The sequence below is a fragment of the Pyrus communis genome, chromosome 4, assembly GCF_041283825.1.
Source record: "Pyrus communis isolate YQ-2024b chromosome 4, ASM4128382v1, whole genome shotgun sequence".
In the NCBI taxonomy this organism is placed as follows: Eukaryota; Viridiplantae; Streptophyta; class Magnoliopsida; order Rosales; family Rosaceae; genus Pyrus; species Pyrus communis.
Window position 1 is genome coordinate 19,945,196 of NC_142568.1, and position 7,949 is coordinate 19,953,144.

At 34.6% G+C, this 7,949-nt stretch overlaps 1 long non-coding RNA gene across 3 annotated transcripts; it reads right to left on the reverse strand.

Moving 5' to 3' along the window:
- Nucleotides 1-1,565: 1,565 nt before the first annotated feature.
- LOC137711969 (uncharacterized) lies at nucleotides 1,566-4,676 on the reverse strand. Of its 3 annotated transcripts, XR_015961789.1 has the most exons (4): nucleotides 4,437-4,676; nucleotides 3,923-4,139; nucleotides 3,717-3,807; nucleotides 1,566-1,894 (listed from the first exon to the last, which is right to left on the reverse strand). It is a non-coding gene; the product is annotated as an uncharacterized LOC137711969 (long non-coding RNA). The 3 variants fall into 3 exon arrangements; XR_015961788.1 differs by lacking the exon at nucleotides 3,923-4,139 and having other exon boundaries at nucleotides 4,449-4,658; XR_015961787.1 differs by lacking the exon at nucleotides 3,923-4,139 and having other exon boundaries at nucleotides 4,437-4,658.
- Between the last annotated feature and the right edge of the window lie 3,273 nt (nucleotides 4,677-7,949).

Below are 7,949 nucleotides of genomic sequence, written 5' to 3' on the forward strand. Positions count from 1 at the left end.
AGGTGACCTACTGGGAAGTTGCTCGTGAGTTCCCAAAAACAAAAGCGTAAGGGCGTGGTCGGGGCCCAAAGCGGACAATATCGTGCTATGGTGGTGGAGCGAGCCCGGGAAGTGGTTCCCCCGGGCCGGGATGTGACAAGGTATCCATTGTAAACTACATTGCAATGTTTGGGAATTGAAGGAAAAATCAAGAAGAAAGGATGAACAAAAGGATGAACACAGAAATATTAGAGAGAGAGAAATAGGATTTGTATTGTATTGACTAAACAATGAAGATTACACACATTGTTTTTATAAGAGAAATTCTAACTACTTTAACCAAATACTAACAACATTACTAACTATATTACTAACTGTATTTCTAATTGTATAACATTTGTACCCTTAATATCCATAAGGTCTCATTACTTGCAGCTTTGGATTTCAGCTATCTTGTATTAAGATTGGTCCTTGTTTTTTTTTTTTTTATATAAATTAGGTCCGATGACTGTAATTCCACATCAGTATCATTCCTATTTTTTGCATTCTTTTTTCTCATTCCAAAGTTACCTTAATCTTATTCTTAGTTATTATAATCCCTTAATTTCATGAAAAAGTAAGACGCTAATTCTACTAAATTTTAGCTTATTAACCATGTGCACGTTGATCTTCTTCCTCTTTCTTCAATCCTCATCGTTTTCCTCTTCTCTTCTTTACTCAAACAATAATGATATATGTTCAACGGGAAGAACAATAAAATTCAAGCAAATTTTAGACTAGATTTTCCACCAATTCAGGAAGACAAACATTAACATTAACGAGAAGAAAAGTTTAGAACCCAACAATTAGCATAATTGTTATAGCGATGGGAGCTTCTGACCAAGAGGTATCATAAACCCCATTCCCCCCACGTCGGTAGGAAAACAGTTCCACCATCACAAGTAGCATAATCTTTCCGCAAAGCACAAATACTAACGAGATACAAAGAAGAAATAAAAATGAAGCCAGCAGCAAATTAACATACCTATTCGACTGTCCCTTTTCCCTAACGATGGTACATAATAATAAATTAATTTTCCCAAATCTATTTCACATTAATTTCTGGATGAACTGTGTTAAAACATACAATGGTAATTGATGTAAGTTGATTTAAAATCATGGACACTTTAGTTGCTGATGTCTACAGTAAAAAAAACACTTTGCGCGACGTAGATACTTTCGTCGCGCAAAGTCAAAAATCGTTGCCTAAGGGTTTGCACGACACAACCTTCGTCGCGTGTTAATCGTCGCGCAAAGTCTGAGACGCTAGGGTTTGCGCGACGACCCACGACGTGCGTCGCGCAAAGTGGGTTTGCGCGACGGAGGCCATGCGCCGCGCAAACTCACTTTGCGCGACCAACGGCGTGCGTCGCGCAAACCCACTTTGCGTGACGTACGCATGAGTCACGCAAAGTGGGTTTGCACGACGGATCGATGCGTTGTGCAAAGTGATTGGTCGCGCAAAGTGGGGAGTAGTTTTGGTCAAACTTTTTTTTTTATTTTTTATTTTTGATAAATATTGTAATTAAATTCGAAAGAATAATTAATTAACCAAGAAAAAGTATTTAATTATAAAATATATGAAAATGTACATACAAGATCCGAACAAAAAAGAAAAAACTACAAGTGAACTAAGTTTAATACATCAAGCTACTAGGTATCGGCAGGGTGAGGTGGCCGCCGTGCACTGAGCTGCTCAACCGGCACTGATGACGTTAATGATACGGGCACCTAGGACGCTGTAGAAGTGGCCTCAGCAAAGATTGTAGGCTCCCTAATCAATGGAGCACTCACGGCTGGAGCAGTAGATGTTGATAATGCGGGAGGTGCATTGGTCACACTCCGACGACGAGTAATCAACTGCGACATCTATACACTTATTCAACCATAAAAATATAACATTAGAAATTAATCCTACAACAGTTTTCTTAAATGCAACAGATAATGTTATGGGTTTTATGACAAGGTAAATTGCTTATATGTTAATATATATGATATAATATACCATATAGGGAATGCTCATCTAAGCCATATACCATGTGACCTCAGACATGGATGCTCCTATACAATTTTACCTTTGAATTAGAGATTCGTCTGTTGTACGCTTATATGTTGACCTAAGAACTAGACATTCATAGCTAGTTTGATTACATACATAAAACAACAGGGAACATGAATAACAGTATGATACCTATAATTGAAGTTCTTCACAACAAAGTATAGCTTATTGGCTAAAATAGTCCACCTGCATCCGTGCTCGCATCACGTTCCTAGTACTGAGATGACTGTGATTCCTTAATCATAGAACAATAAACCCCATTGCATATATATTCTGAACTCAATCATGATTTCAATAATGATTCTTTTGAGTCACCATTTAGTTAAATTACACAAATCATTCATTTCTGTTTCTAAATGAAGCCTTACGTTCACAACAATTAGGAACATCTGACAACTTATTGGATCAATATCTCTAACACTAAAGTTGCAGAGAAGAAAGCTTTCTCCTTTTTTTTTAATCGTTTTTATATTTCAAAACGACAACTCTCTTTCTAGATTATGCAAATACTAAAAGCATAAAACATGGCCAGAAGAAGTTGTTGCAGTTCCAACAAGGCAGTATTCAAAGTGTGAAACTGTGTGTGTATGGGAAAGAGGGCAGGTGTTCGTGTTCACGCTTGAGATAGAGAGAGACAGAGCAAAAAAAAGTCCAAACTTTATATTTCAAAACGACAACTCTCTTTCTAGATTATGCAAATACTAAAAGCACAAAACATGGCCAGAAGAAGTTGATGCAGTTCTAACAAGGCGGTATTCAAAGTGTGAAACTGTGTGTGTATGGGAAATAGGGTAGGTGTTTGTGTTCACGCTTGAGATAGAGAGAGACAGCAAAAAAAAGTCCAAACATTATATTTCAAAACGACAACTCTCTTTCTAGATTATGCAAATACTAAAAGCATAAAACATGGCCAGAAGAAGTTGTTGCAGTTCCAACAAGGCAGTATTCAAAGTGTGAAACTGTGTGTGTATGGGAAAGAGGGCAGGTGTTCGTGTTCACGCTTGAGATAGAGAGAGACAGAGCAAAAAAAAGTCCAAACTTTATATTTCAAAACGACAACTCTCTTTCTAGATTATGCAAATACTAAAAGCATAAAACATGGCTAGAAAAAGTTGCTGCAGTTCCAACAAGGCAATATTCAAAGTGTGAAACTGTGTGTGTATCGGAAAGAGGGCAGGTGTTCGTGTTCACGCTTGAGATAGAGAGAGACAGAGCAAAAAAAAGTCCAAACTTAAGACAACCAATCAAACTTAAAAGAAACCAACTTCTACAAATGAAATATTAATGAATTTCCATGAGTCATGCTTTCGGGGAAAGGGTAAAAACATTAAGTTGTCCAGATGAAAGCTTGATTAGTTAAAGTGACCAGAAATTCATAATTGGTTTAGTGAGTACCACCAATTAGTGATAATAACATATACACCGTAAACCATTAGAAGAAGATGCACCTCTAACCAAAGGAAGACCAGTTATATGAGAAAACAAAGACTAGGAAGCCGACCAAGAATAACAACAACAGCCATCGTTTCAGCAGCGACAATAGTAAAAGTATCGTACATTTTTCCTTTTCGTCTACAATATGGGATTAACTAATGAAATTTAATTTTTAAAAAAAATGCTTAAATTACATAGTATTTACCTGCTGGTAAAGCAATGTGAAGTGCTTTGCAAGTCGAACTGCAAATTCCTGCACTGAAAGTTCTTCTTTACATTCCTTTGCCTTTACATACCTGTGTTGCAACTAGGTTAAATCCTAAAGGCGAATAGCAATCAAAATGATGGAAACATAGCAGATTTCCAGTACTGGGAAAGCTAACAAACATAGATGTCTAATTGTCTACATACATTTGTTTCTTTTGTGACAGTAGGACATTGTATTTCGTATCATCGTGTTAACTGGAACTTGAGTCCATAAGCAGTCACGTTAGTTGTTAAGTTCTTTAATCACTCCTGCATTCTTTTCCTTTATGCGTCTTCTATTTTTATCGATTGAACTGAGGAACCAATTTCTTCGCCCGCAGTTTCAACCGATATTTTTGCCATTTGGTGCAAAAATATGAACCTGTAAGTAGTAACATTTCAATAGCTCTAAACTTTTTCAGTACAAAAAATATGAACTTGTAAGAATACGAAATTTGTGAAGAAGCAGAGAAAAAAACCAGAAAACTAACACCATAGCAGACCAACCCACCACCCTAAAATTCAATTTAACACTAAAACCCTAACTTTCCTAACCCAATTTCTAATTTAATTTCCCAAATTGAATCTAATTACAATACCAAAATCTTCAAATTAAGGCATTAAAGCTTGATTCTGAACTTAGAAAGAAGAAAAATAAAGAATTAAGCTTGATTCTGACCTGGGTCTATACCTGCTGTGCAGTCGGGAGAGGATGAGGATGAAGGATAAGGCGGAAGTTAATATGAGTGAGAGGGAAGAGAGAGACCGAGTGAGCGAGAGGGAGAGAGAGGGTGATTCACCTGCGTGAGAGGATGAGGAAGACCGAGTGAGCGAGAGAGGGAGAGAGGGTGATTTGATCACCTGCGTGAGAGGATGAGGGAGATCGAGTGAGAAGAGAGAGTTTGGGTTTATCACAGATAGCGAAAATTTAAACAAAGCGCCTATTTTTAGCAAGGGTGCCGCCAAAATTATCACACATAGCGTGACGCAGATTTACCTTTCAACGTCGCGCAAAAGATTTTTGCGCGACGATTATACAGTGGCGTCGCGCAAGGTTTTTTTTTTTTTTTAATTATTATAAAATGTACTCAAAATGTGACTTTACTACTTTCAAATTCAATTTTTTTTACATAAAACCCATAATAATATATTTTTATAACAACTACAATAAATTTAAAGGTACTTAATATATATATATACATATTTTTTAATTTCTTAAGTGTTATACGTACAAAATGAATAAATTTAAATCTACTTAATATATATATATACACACCATTGAAATTGATGGGATACGCATTGTATGAAACTAGTTTGAGCGATCTAACCATCAAACTTGTTTGTATATACTTCGAGATCGCATACGCCAAAAATTGCAAAAAACAAACATTCAGAGATCAAGTAACGGGACAAAACTTTGCGATTGTTATAAATGAAAAATCACGATTTAACGGTAGTTTTAACTTCGATTTTGATGATTTTTTTACAGCTACACTCCTTGATCCTATATGAATACAATGAACTAATTTGATCGTCAATTTAGAATATTTACACAAGTGGATACCACAAAATCTTTATGTTAAACCTAATGAAAGTATAAATAAACTCTAAGTGTTAGTAAATCTATCGTTTTGATGGGATACACATTCTACGAAACTAATTTCAACGATCCAACCGTCAAACTTATTTTTATATGCTTCAAGATCGCATACGCAAAAAATCGCAAAAAAAAAACATTCAAAGGTCGAGTAACGGGACAAAATTTTTCGATGGTTATAAACGAAAATTCACTATTTAACGGTAGTTTTAACTTTGATTTTGATGATTTTTTACAGCTACACTCCTTCATTCTATATAAATACAATGAACTAATTCGATCGTCAATTTAAAATATTTACAGTAGTGGATACCACAAAATCTTTATGTTATACTTAATGAAAGTACAAATAAACTCTAATTGTTAGTGAATCTATCGTTTTGATAGGATACGCATTCTACGAAGCTAATTTCAACCATCAAACCGTCAAACTTGTTTGTATTTGCTTTGAGATCACATACGCAAAAAATTGCAAAAAAAAAAAACATTCAGAGGTCGAGTAACAGGACAAAACTTTTCGACGGTTATAAACGAAAAATCACGATTTAACGGTAGTTTTAACTCCGATTTTGATGATTTTTTACAACTACACTCCTGGATCTTATATGAATACAATGAACTAATTTGATAGTCAATTTAAAATATTTACACAAGTGGATACCACAAAATCTTATGTAATACTTAATGAAAGTACAAATAAACTCAAAGTGTTTGTGAATCTATTGTTTTAATGGGATACGCATTGTATGAAACTAGTTTCAACGATCCAACCGTCAAACTTGTTTGCATATACTTCGAGATCGCATACGCCAAAAATTGCAAAAAACAAACATGCAGAGATCAAGTAACGCGATAAAACTTTTCGACGGATATAAACGAAAAATCACGATTTAACGGTAGTTTTAACTCCGATTTTGATAATTTTTTATAGCTACACTCTTTAAACATATATGAATACAATGAACTAATTCGATCGTCAATTTAAAATATTTACACAAGTGGATACCACAAAAGAAAAAGGCAATACAAGAACCCCAAAAGAAAATGAAAAGGAACCAAAAAAAAAAAAAAAAAAAAAACACTTTGCGCGACGTAGGGACAACTGCGTCGCGCAAAAGTTTTTTTTTTTTTTTTTTTTTTTTTCCTTATGAGTACAAAATAAATAAATTAAAATTCACTTAGTAAATATATATACCATTGAACATGATGGGAAACGTATTGTACAAAACTAGTTTAAAAGATCCAACCGTCAAACTTGTTTGCATTTACTTCGAGATTGCATACGCCAAAAATTGCAAAAAACAAACATGCAGAAATCAAGTAACAAGATAAAACTTTTCGACGGATATAAATGAAAATTCATGATTTAATGGTAGTTTTAACTCCAATTTTGATATTTTTTTTCAGTTACACTCTTTAAACCTATATGAACACAATGAACTAATTCTATCGCCAATTTAAAAAATTTACACAAGTGGATACCATAAAAGAAAAAGGCAATGCAAGAACCCCAAAAGAAAATGAAAAGGAACCCAAAAAAAAAAAAAAACACTTTGCGCGACTCCGTTGTCCCTGTGTCGCGCAAAGTTGGAAAAAAAATGGTTAGTCTTTCTTGGTTTGGCACCAACACTTTGCGCGACGAAGGCCGACGTCGCGCAAAGTGTCGTGGCGCAAAGGTCGTTTGCGTGACGTTTTGTTTTTGTCGTCGCGCAAACAGACTTTGCGCGACAAAATTTGATGCGTCACGCAAGTTTCGGTCGCGCAAACATGTTTTTCTACTAGTGACATATTATACCCCATCTATAAGGATGTAATACTAGTGAATTCCATTCAAAACATACATATAAAAGTGGGCCCATATTAAAAAAAAAAACCCTTATTTTTTTATTTATTATAAGAGATATTCTACATTAATCTACATTAAAAGAAAAAAAAAAAGAGAAAGAGAATTCGGAATAGAGTGTATTTAAAAGAAATATCCTAAACACTAAAGCAATTCACTATTTGCAAACAAATTAAAACCAAATATTGAGACAAATATGAATTTACAAAAACTTAAAAAAGGACTGTAAGACAGAGACCACGTACTCAAGATCTCCTCCAATGATGGCAAGTTAAACCGCATTACAACACGAGTGAAGTGGACATATGGTTAAGTTTAGAATCCATATGTACGTATATGTACATTTTTCTTTTCCAATGCTGCTTAATGAAGCAAACATGTGAGCAAGAAAAATGCTAAGGGAACTCTCTTAAAGTAATTTTCTTTATATAATCTCTCTTTTATCTTATAATTTTACGTTAATTTTCATATCAATATTTTAAAATATTATGCCAAAAACATGAGGTTGACTTTTGAAAGATTTCTCATGTCGTCAATATTTTTTATTTCCACCAAAGTATTAAATGTTTAAACCAACGTATATGATGACTTTAGGATCCTAGATTCTTATGCAAATGGGAAGGGCCAACTCTTTCGGATCCGTCGAATCATGTACCCCCAAATTTTGCACTCCCCTTTGAATTAGCCACTGGGGATCATCAATAGTCTTGACCTTGATTGTAGAGGATGAAAATCTCTAAGACAATTGATGG